The following is a 14,467-nucleotide window of genomic DNA, read 5'->3' as shown; positions in this document are numbered from 1 at the left end:
GACCTCTGTTATTCTACTATTTAATTAGACACCTTTTCAGACAGCCCCTTTAGCATAGTTAAGGAAGTATCCTTGTATACGGTTCACACCGTAATGACTACATCATACCATATAGCCTTTTAACCACATCCATTGAGATGTCAATTGTCAGTAATGGTAGGTACGGTAAATCCTGCAGAAGAAGACAGGTTTATTCTGATGGGTATTTTCAAAAGGAGGAAGAAGCCACAGGAGATCTGGCCAAACTTCTGAGATGGTAATAGCCAATCTCAATGTCAATCAGGATTTCAGCAGAGAAGACATGAAGGCCAGTGAGACGCTAACTAAAACAGAGAGAAAGCCAATAGAGAGTGAGAAATAGAAAGATTGAGAAAAAGAGAGCACTCTCCCATATCCCTCCCTCTTGAGATCCATTACTGTTACCCTCTGCTGTATGGGAGACGAGTACTTCTCCAAGCCAAGGGCTTTAGCTAAGCTTTTAGAGTAGATGCTCTAACAATGTGCACTACAGTTTTGTGTCTGGAATGTGAATCATTAAAATGAAGTAAAAAGGCCTCCAATGTGCTGTGTATGAACAGATTGATTGTAAAAAAAAAAATCTATGGATCTCCTTTGTTTAATTGTGATCTTATGTTTTCCTGTCCATCTGTTTTTTGCTTACTTGTTTGCCTGTTTATAAAACTTCTTCAACTGAATAGACCAGCAATGAAACGGTTAAGATTTTCTGAATCCAAAATGTTCACCATGCCATTGAATATCATGAGTTATTTTTACTGCAGTCAGTAAAATATCCAGTGAAGTGAACATCTTCCATTACCAGAAGTATTTGGTGGGGAGGAGCATACATGTACAGCAACATATTGACATACAGTGAGCTCCAAAACTATTGGGACAGTGAATGTTTTGTTGTTGAAATTATACAATGAGTAAGAGGTCAAAGTGCAGACTGTCAGCTTTAATTTGAGGGTATTCATCCATATCGGGTGAACGGTTTAGAAATTACAATAACTTTTTGTACATAGTCCTCCCCATTTTAGGGGACCACGTATGTGTGTACCCTGTCGTGTCTTTGGCTATGTCGGATTAAGTGATATGACATGCTATTCTATAAAATAATTTATCCGTCATTGATATTACCTGATTAAGCTAATTAACTAGAGTCGGGCACCACAAAATAATATTTATCTTCCGAATAAACTCTTAAAGACCGAGTAATATTTTACATCAATAGCAGTCAATATTAATAGTCATTGTAAATCAGTCTCATCTGAAAGTTGTAAATTCTTGGTTATCTGCACGAACCCTGGCTAACAAGTGGAATCAGCAATACAAAAATTGGGTTTAATTATTTATTTACTAAATACCTAACTAATCACATAGAATTACACATACACATATTTAAATCATAACTTGATTACAAATTACGTCATAAAGGAAAACGTCCCTAGCGGGCGGAACAGATATGACAGCTGGTTACACAAAAGAAAAGGGGCTGGGTTTGAGTGAAAGAGCGGGAAGACTGAGGAACTGAGGGCGAAGCTGTGCTATCGTAAATACAGTATCAAATCAAATTTATTTATATAGCCCTTCGTACATCAGCTGATATCTCAAAGTGCTGTACAGAAACCCAGCCTAAAACCCCAAACAGCAAGCAATGCAGGTGTAGAAGCACGGTGGCTAGGAAAAACTCCCTAGAAAGGCCAATACCTAGGAAGAAACCTAGAGAGGAACCAGGCTGTGGGGTGGCCAGTCCTCTTCTGGCTGTGCCGGGTGGAGATTATAACAGAACATGGCCAAGATGTTCAATGTTCATAAATGACCAGCATGGTCGAATAATAATAAGGCAGAACAGTTGAAACTAGAGCAGCAGCACAGTCAGGTGGAAGTTGAAACTGGAGCAGCAGCATGGCCAGGTAGACTGGGGACAGCAAGGAGTCATCATGTCAGGTAGTCCTGGGGCATGGTCCTAGGGCTCAGGTCAGTTGAAACTGGAACAGCAGCATGGCCAGGTGGACTGGGGACAGCAAGGAGTCATCATGTCAGGTAGTCCTGGGGCATGGTCCTAGGGCTCAGGTCCTCCGAGAGAGAGAAAGAAAGAGAGAAGGAGAGAATTAGAGAACGCACACTTAGATTCACACAGGACACCGAATAGGACAGGAGAAGTACTCCAGATATAACAAACTGACCCCAGCCCCCCGACACATAAACTACTGCAGCATAAATACTGGAGGCTGAGACAGGAGGGGTCAGGAGACACTGTGGCCCCATCCGAGGACACCCCCGGACAGGGCCAAACAGGAAGGATATAACCCCACCCACTTTGCCAAAGCACAGCCCCCACACCACTAGAGGGATATCTTCAACCACCAACTTACCATCCTGAGACAAGGCTGAGTATAGCCCACAAAGATCTCCGCCACGGCACAACCCAAGGGGGGGGGGCGCCAACCCAGACAGGATGACCACAACAGTGAATCAACCCACTCAGGTGACGCACCCCCTCCAGGGACGGCATGAGAGAGCCCCAGCAAGCCAGTGACTCAGCCCCTGTAATAGGGTTAGAGGCAGAGAATCCCAGTGGAAAGAGGGGAACCGGCCAGGCAGAGACAGCAAGGGTGGTTCGTTGCTCCAGAGCCTTTCCGTTCACCTTCCCACTCCTGGGCCAGACTACACTCAATCATATGACCCACTGAAGAGATGAGTCTTCAGTAAAGACTTAAAGGTTGAGACCGAGTTTGCGTCTCTGACATGGGTAGGCAGACCGTTCCATAAAAATGGAGCTCTATAGGAGAAAGCCCTGCCTCCAGCTGTTTGCTTAGAAATTCTAGGGACAATTAGGAGGCCTGCGTCTTGTGACCGTAGCGTACGTATAGGTATGTACGGCAGGACCAAATCAGAGAGATAGGTAGGAGCAAGCCCATGTAATGCTTTGTAGGTTAGCAGTAAAACCTTGAAATCAGCCCTTGCTTTGACAGGAAGCCAGTGTAGAGAGGCTAGCAGTGGAGTAATATGATCAAATTTTTTGGTTCTAGTCAGGATTCTAGCAGCCGTATTTAGCACTAACTGAAGTTTATTTAGTGCTTTATCCGGGTAGCCGGAAAATAGAGCATTGCAGTAGTCTAACCTAGAAGTGACAAAAGCATGGATTAATTTTTCTGCATCATTTTTGGACAGAAAGTTTCTGATTTTTGCAATGTTACGTAGATGGAAAAAAGCTGTCCTCGAAATGGTCTTGATATGTTCTTCAAAAGAGAGATCAGGGTCCAGAGTAACGCCGAGGTCCTTCACAGTTTTATTTGAGACGACTGTACAACCATTAAGATTAATTGTCAGATTCAACAGAAGATCTCTTTGTTTCTTGGGACCTAGAACAAGCATCTCTGTTTTGTCCGAGTTTAATAGTAGAAAGTTTGCAGCCATCCACTTCCTTATGTCTGAAACACATGCTTCTAGCGAGGGCAATTTTGTGGCTTCACCATGTTTCATTGAAATGTACAGCTGTGTGTCATCCGCATAGCAGTGAAAGTTTACATTATGTTTTCGAATAACATCCCCAAGAGGTAAAATATATAGTGAAAACAATAGTGGTCCTAAAACGGAACCTTGAGGAACACCGAAATTTACAGTTGATTTGTCAGAGGACAAACCATTCAGAGACAAACTGATATCTTTCCGACAGATAAGATCTAAACCAGGCCAGAACATGTCCGTGTAGACCAATTTGGGTTTCCAATCTCTCCAAAAGAATGTGGTGATCGATGGTATCAAAAGCAGCACTAAGGTCTAGGAGCACGAGGACAGATGCAGAGCCTCGGTCCGATGCCATTAAAATGTCATTTACCACCTTCACAAGTGCCGTCTCAGTGCTATGATGGGGTCTAAAACCAGACTGAAGCATTTCGTATACATTGTTTGTCTTCAGGAAGGCAGTGAGTTGCTGCGCAACAGCCTTCTCTAAAATTTTTGAGAGGAATGGAAGATTCGATATAGGCCGATAGTTTTTTATCTTTTCAGGGTCAAGGTTTGGCTTTTTCAAGAGAGGCTTTATTACTGCCACTTTTAGTGAGTTTGGTACACATCCAGTGGATAGAGAGCCGTTTATTATGTTCAACATAGGAGGGCCAAGCACAGGAAGCAGCTCTTTCAGTAGTTTAGTTGGAATAGGGTCCAGTATGCAGCTTGAAGGTTTAGAGGCCATGATTATTTTCATCATTGTGTCAAGAGATATAGTACTAAAACACTTGAGCGTCTCTTGATCCTAGGTCCTGGCAGAGTTGTGCAGACTCAGGACAACTGAGGTTTGGAGGAATACGCAGGTTTAAAGAGGAGTCCGTAATTTGCTTTCTAATAATCATAATCTTTTCCTCAAAGAAGTTCATGAATTTATCACTGCTAAAGTGAAAGTCATCCTCTCTTGGGGAATGCTGCTTTTTAGTTAGCTTTGCGACAGTATTAAAAAGGAATTTCGGATTGTGCTTATTTTCCTCAATTAAGTTAGAAAAATAGGATGATCGAGCAGCAGTAAGGGCTCTACGGTACTGCACGGTACCGTCCTTCCAAGCTAGTCGGAAGACTTCCAGTTTGGTGTGGCGCCATTTCCGTTCCAATTTTCTGGAAGCTTGCTTCAGAGCTCGGGTATTTTCTGTGTACCAGGGAGCTAGTTTCTTATGAGACATTTTTTTAGTTTTTAGGGGTGCAACTGCATCTAGGGTATTGCGCAAGATTAGATTGAGATCCTCAGTTAGGTGGTTAACTGATTTTTTTCCTCTGGCGTCCTTGGGTAGGCAGAGGGAGTCTGGAAGGGCATCAAGGAATCTTTGTGTTGTCTGTGAATTTATAGCACGACTTTTGATGTTCCTATCTTATGCATTCTAAATTACCGCCCATTTGGAAAAGGAAAATGCAATAAATATTTACTCTGAGCTGCGCTTCGGTAGGTTGGTGGTAGATGGTTGGGCAACACGGCCTTCCGAGTCCTTTGAAGAATGTCTCTGCTGGTAAATTGAATACGTTGTAGTAACGTCGTTGTGTTGTGGACGGGCTACTCTGTCTGTTCTTTCCTAACCCTAGTTTGCAGCGGCTGTTGCTAATTCAACGGCTAGGAGGTATCACTTCTGTAGTGAATAAGAGTTCAAAGTTCATACCATTCGCAACCAAAGCTCACGCTGATGTTGGCTTCGTTCTGTAGTTATTATCGGAACCATTCTGACATCGGACCCTTGTCCTCACAACAGGAAGTTATATTTTCGTCAAGGGCTTATATAGGAAGGGAGAGGAGGGCGTGTTTGAAAAGTTTTATAGCCCATGTCCCTTCACAGGGGCGGGCCACTGATTGAGCCCTACCTTATGAAAACCCAAATCTCACATTTTAGAAGCTAAAATCACATTTCATCCCATCACAAATAATTTAATATTCAAATATTTAAATTGAACAACAATTCCATGTGAATCCAATAACTCTGATGTGTAGACTTTCCACTGTAGAGTTCGTCATCTTATCATTGATGAGAATGTCTCAGATGACAACCGAACTGACATCATATTCATTAAGTACCACCGCATATGTTCCATTGATAGGATTACCAGAATATAGTTAATTTCCCCCCACCTTCTGATGTTCCCAGAATCTATGTTAACCAAGGGTTTTGCAAATGTAACATCAGTAAGGTAGAGAGAGGAAAAAGGGGGAAGAGGTATTTATGACTGTCATAAACCTACCCCCAGGCCAACGTCAAGACAACCCACAGTCAAAAGTTAAGTATTTAGTCACATTTTCATAGCACACAATGACTACTACGTCAAGCTTGTGACTACAAATTTGTTGGATCCATTTGCTGTTAGTTTTGGTTGCATTTCAGATGATTTTGTCATTGTGCCAAGTAGAAATTAAATGGTAAATAATGTATTGTGCCATTTGAGTCACTTTTATTGTCAATAAGAATAGAATATGTTTCTAAACACTTCTACATTAATGTGGATGCTACTATCATGATTATGGATAATCCTGAATGAATCGTGAATATCATCCCCCTCAAATATGCTAACCTTCCCAGTTATTGTAATGGTGAGAGGTTAACATGTCTTGGGTGAATGATATTTGTAGGTCTATAACTTCCTCACTCATCATTATTCACGATTCATTCAGGACTGTCTGTAGTCAGGATAGCATCCACATTAATGTAGGAGTGATTAGAAAACATTCTATTCTTATTGACAATAAAAGTGACTAAAATGACAATCATTTACGAATCATTTCTATTGGGCACAAAATTATCTGAAACAAACAGCAAATGCATCCAACAAGTTTGTAGAGTGACAAGCTTAATGAATTATATATATATATATATATATATATATATATCTTCATTTAAAAACAGGAAGTCACCATTGAAACCAACATCTCTTTCGCAAGGGAGCACTGCACATACAGTTCATAGACAAAAAAAAAAAAAAAAAAAAACAGCACAACAAAGCAAAAAAGCCACATTCCTCAGCAAATAGTTGGCCAATCAATATTTTTTAATTGCTCAAGAAGCATCAGAGCGTCCAATTGCAGTGTATTTTGCAGTTGGTTCCAGCAATGAGGTGCATTAAAACTAAAAGCGAATTTACCTAATTCGGTAGAGACCCGAGGAACCTCAAGAGTTAACGAACCCTGTGAGTGGTTTTAGTATTGAATTTTTGTTTTAGAAAATTATACTTTAACAATGAAGTCAAGTAAGGGACACTTGTGTAGTAGGGCTTTGTAAACAAAAGGGAATAATTAAGTGGTCTGCGGAAAAAAAAATGCTGTAACCGGGCCGCTAACCTTAGCTTTATGACTAGCAGCTTAGCTAGCTAGCTAACAAAGTTAGTCCAAGATGATTTGCACTGGAGCCTCCTGTCTGGAGAATTAAATGAGCAGTTCCAGCTGTATCCATTACACTGTTTTGGGACAAACTGGATAACTCAGAGTTCCAAAGCGGCAATTGTTTACTTGCTGAGGATTATAGGATTGAAGTGGAATGTTTCCCATTTCTACGCCGTTGGCTGGACGGCGTTCATGCTTGATGGATGCATCTCGGCCTTATCGTTTGTCATCGTCCGGAGTTCGTTCGCCAGGTGAGCCATCTCCTGCCTCTCTTTTCCCATCTGATAGCAGAGTTGAAGGAGCACAGCAAGAGGAACATGCCAATCAACGATGGTCGCATGTCACGAGCTGTGGAAGCCGAAGACAGCGGCATCCTGCAAAGCAGGCTACACTCCCAACGAGAGGCCTGGAGCGGATACAAACGAATAGTTGCCGTCCTGGAGCCTGATCTTCCTGCACCTTTGACGCTTTAAGTACCTGTGTCTGCAGCCACTGTACCTACTCCGTCCCCTCCGATTTCAAAGTCGACGATGGGATCCTTCCGTCCCTGCTCTGGAACAAGCGGGGCTTCTCCATCTGTGGGACGGCTACACCGGGAGATACGGGCTCAAGTTATCATGCCTCTTGCCCGTCCTTAAAGAATTAACAGAATCCTGTGAAGAGTGGGAATGGGAAGATTTTTTCCAGCTGTGCTTTTGGGCAGCTCGATGGTAAGAAATGCGACTGTTCCTGGTGAAAAAACAATGTCCTATCCCGGAGTGAGAGTAAATTTCATTACTAAGCTGCTCCACGCCAGGACATGGAAATCAATTCCATAGAAGTCCATGTGGATTTTATTGACATTATGAAGGGCAGCTCTGAAACAGTTGAAACTGGATTTTAAAGAGCTGATTGATTCTCTGCTAGACACTAATAAAAAAGACCCATCATATCTGGCCCTGTGCCCTCTCCGAATCGTGGCATTGAATGCTTTAACAGGATCCTTTATCTTCACAACTGGCTGTGATTATTGCAGCTCAATGAGAGTTACTTTTGTTGACAATTTCAATACTTTTTGGAAATAAAACATGTTTTATAAGGAGGATGGGATCCACCCGAATAAGTTGGGTTCCTGGATCCTTTCACAGCTGTGTTGAGACAATGACTATTCAGGGACCCAAGCCCAGTGCAGTTAATCCCTACCATTGTGTCACCGAGTTGTGATAATGCGTCAGCAAATGTACATTATACCTGGGGCATTGATAGACGGAATGTAAGTAACCTAATGTATGTCCCTTTAAAATGTCCTGAAAGTCTCTGCGGATCCTACAGCTATTGTAAGCAATAATCATGTGCCTATGAACCAGAGTTATACTGTTAACAATGAGGCGGTGTGCCTTAGTAGGAAGTCCACCGTCTGCAGCTCACCATGCACTAACATAAATAACATGAGCATGTCTACTTCTGCTAAGCTTCTGTCGTGTCTTTGGCTATGCCGGATTAAGTGATATGACATGCTATTCTATAAAATCCCTTTTCTGTAATGAATATTACCTGATTGAGCTAATCATGTAAATGTAATTAACTAGAAAGTCGGGGCACCACAAAATAATATTTAGAGCTTTTATCTTCCGAATAAACTCTTAAAGACCTAGTAATATTTTACATCAATATTTACAGCAGTCAATATTAATCTTCACCTTATTTCAGTCTCATCTGAAAGTTGTCAATTCTTTGTTATCTTCACGAACCCTGGCTAACAAGTTGAATCAGCAATACAAAAATTGGGTTTAATTACTTATTTACTAAATACCTAACTAATCACACAGAATTACATATACACAGAATGAATCATACCTTGATTACAAATATCATGAAGGAAAACGTCCCTAGGTGAGGGAACAGATATGACAGCTGGTTACACAAAGAAAAGGGGCTGGGTTTGAGTGAAAGAGCGGGAAGACTGAGGAACAAAGGGAGAAGCGATGTCTCTATCATAAATACAGTATCTTATGCATTCTAAATGACCGCTCATTTGGAAAAGGAAAATGCAACAAATATTTACTCTGAGCTGCACTTCGGTAGGTTGGTGGTAGATGGAAGGCCGTGTTGACCAACCGAGTCCTTTGAAGAATGTCTGTGGTGGTAGATTGTATACATTGTAGTAACGTCGTTGTGTGGTAGATGGAATACTCTGTCTGTTCTTCCCTAGCCCACGTTGGCAAGCTGCTGTTGCTAACTCAACGACTAGGAGGTATCACTTCTGTAGTGAATAAGAGTTCAAAGTTCATACCAGTCGCAACCAAAGCTCACACGGAGGTTGGCTTAGTTCTGTAGTTGACATGTTAGTCCTTTTAACATATGGACCGTCGTCCTCACATCCTCGGAAGAGGTTACATTTTCGGCAAGGCTTTATATAGTGGAGCAAGAAGGGTGTGTTTGAACATTTGTATAACCCATGTCTCTTCACAGGGGCGGGCCACTGATTGAGCAGAGCCCTAACTTTATGAAAACCCAAACCTCTCATTTGGAAGCTAAAATTACATTTAATCTCTTCACCAATAATTGTATATTCAAACAATAACTACAATGTGCAGACTGTCCACTGTAGAGTTTGTCATCCTATCATTGATGAGAATGTCTCAGATGACAACCGAACTGACATCATATTCATTAAGTTACCAGAATATAGTTTATTTCCCCACACCTTCTGATGTTCACAGAATCTCTATGTTAACCAAGGGATTTTCAAATGTCACATCAGTAGGGTAGAGGTATTTAGGACTGTCATAAACCTACCCCCAGGCCAACATCATGACACTTCCCAGTAAAGCAATAAAAATAGCCGACGTTAACATATGTTGCTTAAGAAATAAGGTTCATGAAATTAATAACTTGCTAGTAACAGATTACATTCATACTCTGACTATCGCTGAAACGCACTTAGATAATACCTTTGATTATACAGTGGTAGCAATAACTGGTTATAACATCTACAGAAACGACAGAAATGCCAAATGGTGGCAGTGTGGCTGTTTAAAATCAGAAGCACATTCCTGTAAAAGCTTAGAGGATATCATGTTAAATGCTGTTGAAGTAATACAGCTACAGGTTTCTCTACCTCATCTAAAGCCCATTCCTGCTATAGAGCACCAAGTGCTAACAGTCAGTGCCTGGATAACATGTGAAATACTTGACAAATGTATGTGATTAACTCTACCCACATGTACAGTCGTGGTCAAAAGTTGAGAATGACACAAATATTAATTTCCACAAAGTTTGAATGAGTAGGCCTGCCAAAACCTTTGACTGTTACTGGAAATAGTGAATTAGAGCAGTGATGACTGCAGGTATTTACTTCAAAAGTAGCTACAAATATTAAAATGTATTTAAAGACTTCAACAAAAAATTACTAGTACTGTCGGAATTGAAAAAACATTCCATGGTTATTTCCAAATGTATTTAACCTTTATTTAACTGGGCAAGACAGTTAAGAACAAATTCTTATTTACAATGACAGACTACCCCAGTATAAGGTATATTTACACGGTCGTGGCCAAATTTTTTGAGAATGACACAAATATTAATTTTCAAAGTTTGCTGCTTCAGTGTCTTTAGATATTTTTGTCAGATGTTACTATGGAATACTGAAGTATAATTACAAGCATTTCATAAGTGTCAAAGGCTTTTATTGACAATTACATCAAGTTGATGCAAAGAGTCAATATTTGCAGTGTTGACCCTTCTTTTTCAAGACCTCTGCAATCTGCCCTGGCATGCTGTAAAAGTAACTGAGCAACATCCTGACTGATGGCAGCCAATTCTTGCATAATCAATGCTTGGACTTAGTCAATTTGTGGGTTGTTTGTTTGTCCACCCACCTCTTGAGGATTGACCACAAATTCTCAATGGGATTAAGGTCTGGGGAGTTTCCTGGCCATGGACACAAAATATTGATGTTTTGTTCCCGAGCCATTTAGTTATCACTTTTGCCTTATGGCAAGGTGCGCCACCATGCTGGAAAAGGCATAGTTCATCACCAAACTGTTCCTGGATGGTTGGGAGAAGTTGCCCTCGGAGGATGTGTTGGAACCATTCTTTATTCATGGCTGTGTTCTTAGGCAAAATTGTTAGTGAGCCCACTCCCTTGGCTGAGAAGCAGCCCCACACGTGAATGGTCTCAGGATGCTTTACTGTTGGCATGACACAGGACTGATGGTAGTGCTCACCTTTTCTTCTCCGGACAAGCTTTTTTCCGGATGCCACAAACAATCGTTAAGGGGATTCAGAGAAAATGACAGTCCCAGTCCTCAGCAGTCCAATCCCTGTACCTTTTGCAGAATATCAGTCTGTCCCTGATGATTTTCCTGGAGAAGTGGCTTCTTTGCTGCCCTTCTTGACAACAGGCCATCCTCCAAAATTCCTCACCGCACTGTGCATGCAGATGCACTCACACCTGCCTGCTGCCATTCCTGAGCAAGCTCTGTAATGGTGTTGCCCCGATCCCGCAGCTGAATCAACTTTAGGAGACGGTCCTGGCGCTTGCTGGACTTTCTTGGGCGTCCTGAAGCCTTCGTCACAACAATTGAACCGCTCCCCTTGAAGTTCTTGAGGATCCGATAAATGGTTGATTTAGGTGCAATCTTACAGGCAGCAATATCCTTGCCTGTGAAGCCCTTTTTGTGCAAAGCAATGATGACGGCACGTGTTTCCTTGCAGGTAACCATGGGTGACAGAGGAAGAACAATGATTCCAAGCACTACCCTCCTTTTGAAGCTTCCAGTCTGTTATTTAAACACAATCAGCATGACAGAGTGATCTCCAGCCTTGTCAACACTCACGCCTGAGTTAACGAGAAAAATCACTGACATGATGTCAGCTGGTCCTTTTGTGGCAGGGCTGAAATGCAGTGCAAATGTTTTTTGGGGATTCAGTTCATTTGCATGGCAATTAATTGCATTACATCTGATCACTCTTCATAACATTCTGGAGTATATGCAAATTGCCATCATACAAACTGAGGCAGCATACTTTGTGAAAATGTATGTGTCATTCTCAAAAACTTTTGGCCACGACTGTATAGATTACCTCGACAAACCGGTACCCCCGCACATTAACTCTGTACCGGTACTCCCTGTATACAGTCTCGCTAATGTTATTTTACTGCTGCTCTTTATTTGTTAATATATTTCTTATTTTTAAAACTGCATTGTTGGTTAAGGGCTTGTGAGTAAGCATTTCACTGTAAGGTCTACACCCATTGTATTCAGTACATGTGACAAATAATTTTTTTTTTTGATATCAATAGAGAAGTATATCTTCTGGGCAATTTAAATATTGACTGGCTTCCAATCAAATCAAATGTTATTTGTCACATACACATGGTTAGCAGATGTTAATGCGAGTGTAGCGAAATGCTTGTGCTTCTAGTTCCGACAATGCAGTAATAACCAACAAGTAATCTAGCTAACAATTCCAAAACTACTACCTTATAGACACAAGTGTAAGGGGATAAAGAATATGTACATAAAGTTATATGAATGAGTGATGGTACAGAGCGGCATAGGCAAGATACAGTAGATGGTATTGAGTGCAGTATATACATATGAGATGAGTATGTAAACAAAGTGGCATAGTTAAAGTGGCTAGTGATACATGTATTACATAAAGATGCAGTAGATGGTATTGAGTACAGTATATACATATGAGATGAATAATGTAGGGTATGTAACATTATATTAGGTAGCATTGTTTAAAGTGGCTAGTGATATATTTTACATCATTTCCCATTATTAAAGTGGCTGGAGATGAGTCAGTGTGTTGGCAGCAGCCACTCAATGTTAGTGGTGGCTGTTTAACAGTCTGATGGCCTTGAGATTGAAAAACAGCTTCTGTCTCTCGGTCCCAGCTTTGATGCACCTGTACTGACCTCGCCTTCTGGATGATAGCGGGGTGAACAGGCAGTGGCTCGGGTGGTTGTTGTCCTTGATGATCTTTATGGCCTTCCTGTGACATCAGGTGGTGTAGGTGTCCTGGAGGGCAGGTAGTTTGCCCCCGGTGATGCGTTGTGCAGACCTCACTACCCTCTGGAGAGCCTTACGGTTGTAGGCGGAGCAGTTGCCGTACCAGGCGGTGATACAGCCCGACAGGATGCTCTCGATTGCACATCTGTAGAAGTTTGTGAGTGATTTAGGTGACAAGCCGAATTTCTTCAGCCTCTTGAGGTTGAAGAGGCGCTGCTGCACCTTCTTCACGATGCGGTCTGTGTGGGTGGACCAATTCAGTTTGTCTGTGATGTGTACGCCGAGGAACTTAAAACTTACTACCCTCTCCACTACTGTTCCATCGATGTGGATAGGGGGGTGTTCCCTCTGCTGTTTCCTGAAGTCCACAATCATCTCCTTAGTTTTGTTGACGTTGAGTGTGAGTGTGAGGTTATTTTCCTGACACCACACTCAGAGGGCCCTCACCTCCTCCCTGTAGGCCGTCTCGTCGTTGTTGGTAATCAAGCCTACCACTGTTGTGTCATCCGCAAACTTGATGATTGAGTTGGAGGGGTGCGTGGCCACGCAGTCTTGGGTGAACAGGGAGTACAGGAGAGGGCTCAGAACGCACCCTTGTGGGGCCCCTGTGTTGAGGATCAGCGGGGTGGAAATGTTGTTGCCTACCCTCACCACCTGGGGGTGGCCCGTCAGGAAGTCCAGTACCCAGTTGCACAGGGTGGGGTCGAGACCCAGGGTCTCGAGCTTGATGACGAGCGTGGAGGGCACTATGGTGTTAAATGCCGAGCTGTAGTCGATGAACAGCATTCTCACATAGGTATTCCTCTTGTCCAGATGGGTTAGGGCAGTGTGCAGTGTGGTTGAGATTGCATCGTCTGTGGACCTATTTGGGCGGTAAGCAAATTAGAGTGGGTCTAGGGTGTCAGGTAGGGTGGAGGTGATATGGTCCTTGACTAGTCTCTCAAAGCACTTCATGATGACGGAAGTGAGTGCTACGGGGCGGTAGTCGTTTAGCTCAGTTACCTTAGCTTTCTTGGGAACAGGAACAATGGTGGCATGTGCGAACAACAGACTGGGATAGGGATTGATTGAATATGTCCGTAAACACACCAGCCAGCTGGTCTGCGCATGCTCTGAGGGCACAGCTGGGGATGCCGCCTGGGCCTGCAGCCTTGCGAGGGTTGACACGTTTAAATGTTTTCCTCACGTCGGCTGCAGTGAAGGAGAGTCCGCATGTTTTGGTTGCGGGCTGACATCCTGGTCCGTGACGGGGCTGGTTTTCTTTTTGTAATCCGTGATTGACTGTAGACCCTGCCACATACCTCTTGTGTCTGAGCCGTTGAATTGAGATTCTACTTTGTCTCTATACTGACGCTTAGCTTTCATCAAGCTGCCCACTCAAGAAAAAGCTTCAAACTGTAACCGGTGCCTGAAACCTGGTTCAGGTTACCAGTAAACCTACGAGAGTAGTTACAAACAGCACAGGAATGAAAACATGTATTAATTACATCTTTACTAATGCGCTTTTAAGCAGTATCCAAATCCATCAGATATAGTGATCAATGCTGAGCCTAATATAGTTTATAAGAAGTCATACAATACATTTTGTAGTGATAATGTTGGTCTGTGGTGTGTA

General features: G+C 42.4%; 1 protein-coding gene across 2 annotated transcripts in view; it reads right to left on the bottom strand.

Annotated features, from left to right (window-relative positions):
- The window catches only part of zgc:77784 (Ig1_Robo domain-containing protein), an 82,325-nt gene that overhangs the window by 49,419 nt on the left and 18,439 nt on the right, over positions 1–14,467 (bottom strand). The window lies entirely within an intron of this gene.

Source organism: Oncorhynchus kisutch, linkage group LG15, assembly GCF_002021735.2.
Source record: "Oncorhynchus kisutch isolate 150728-3 linkage group LG15, Okis_V2, whole genome shotgun sequence".
NCBI lineage: Eukaryota > Metazoa > Chordata > Actinopteri > Salmoniformes > Salmonidae > Oncorhynchus > Oncorhynchus kisutch.
The sequence above is the reverse complement of the archived record's forward strand: the minus strand, read 5'-3'. Positions and strand labels throughout refer to the sequence as shown.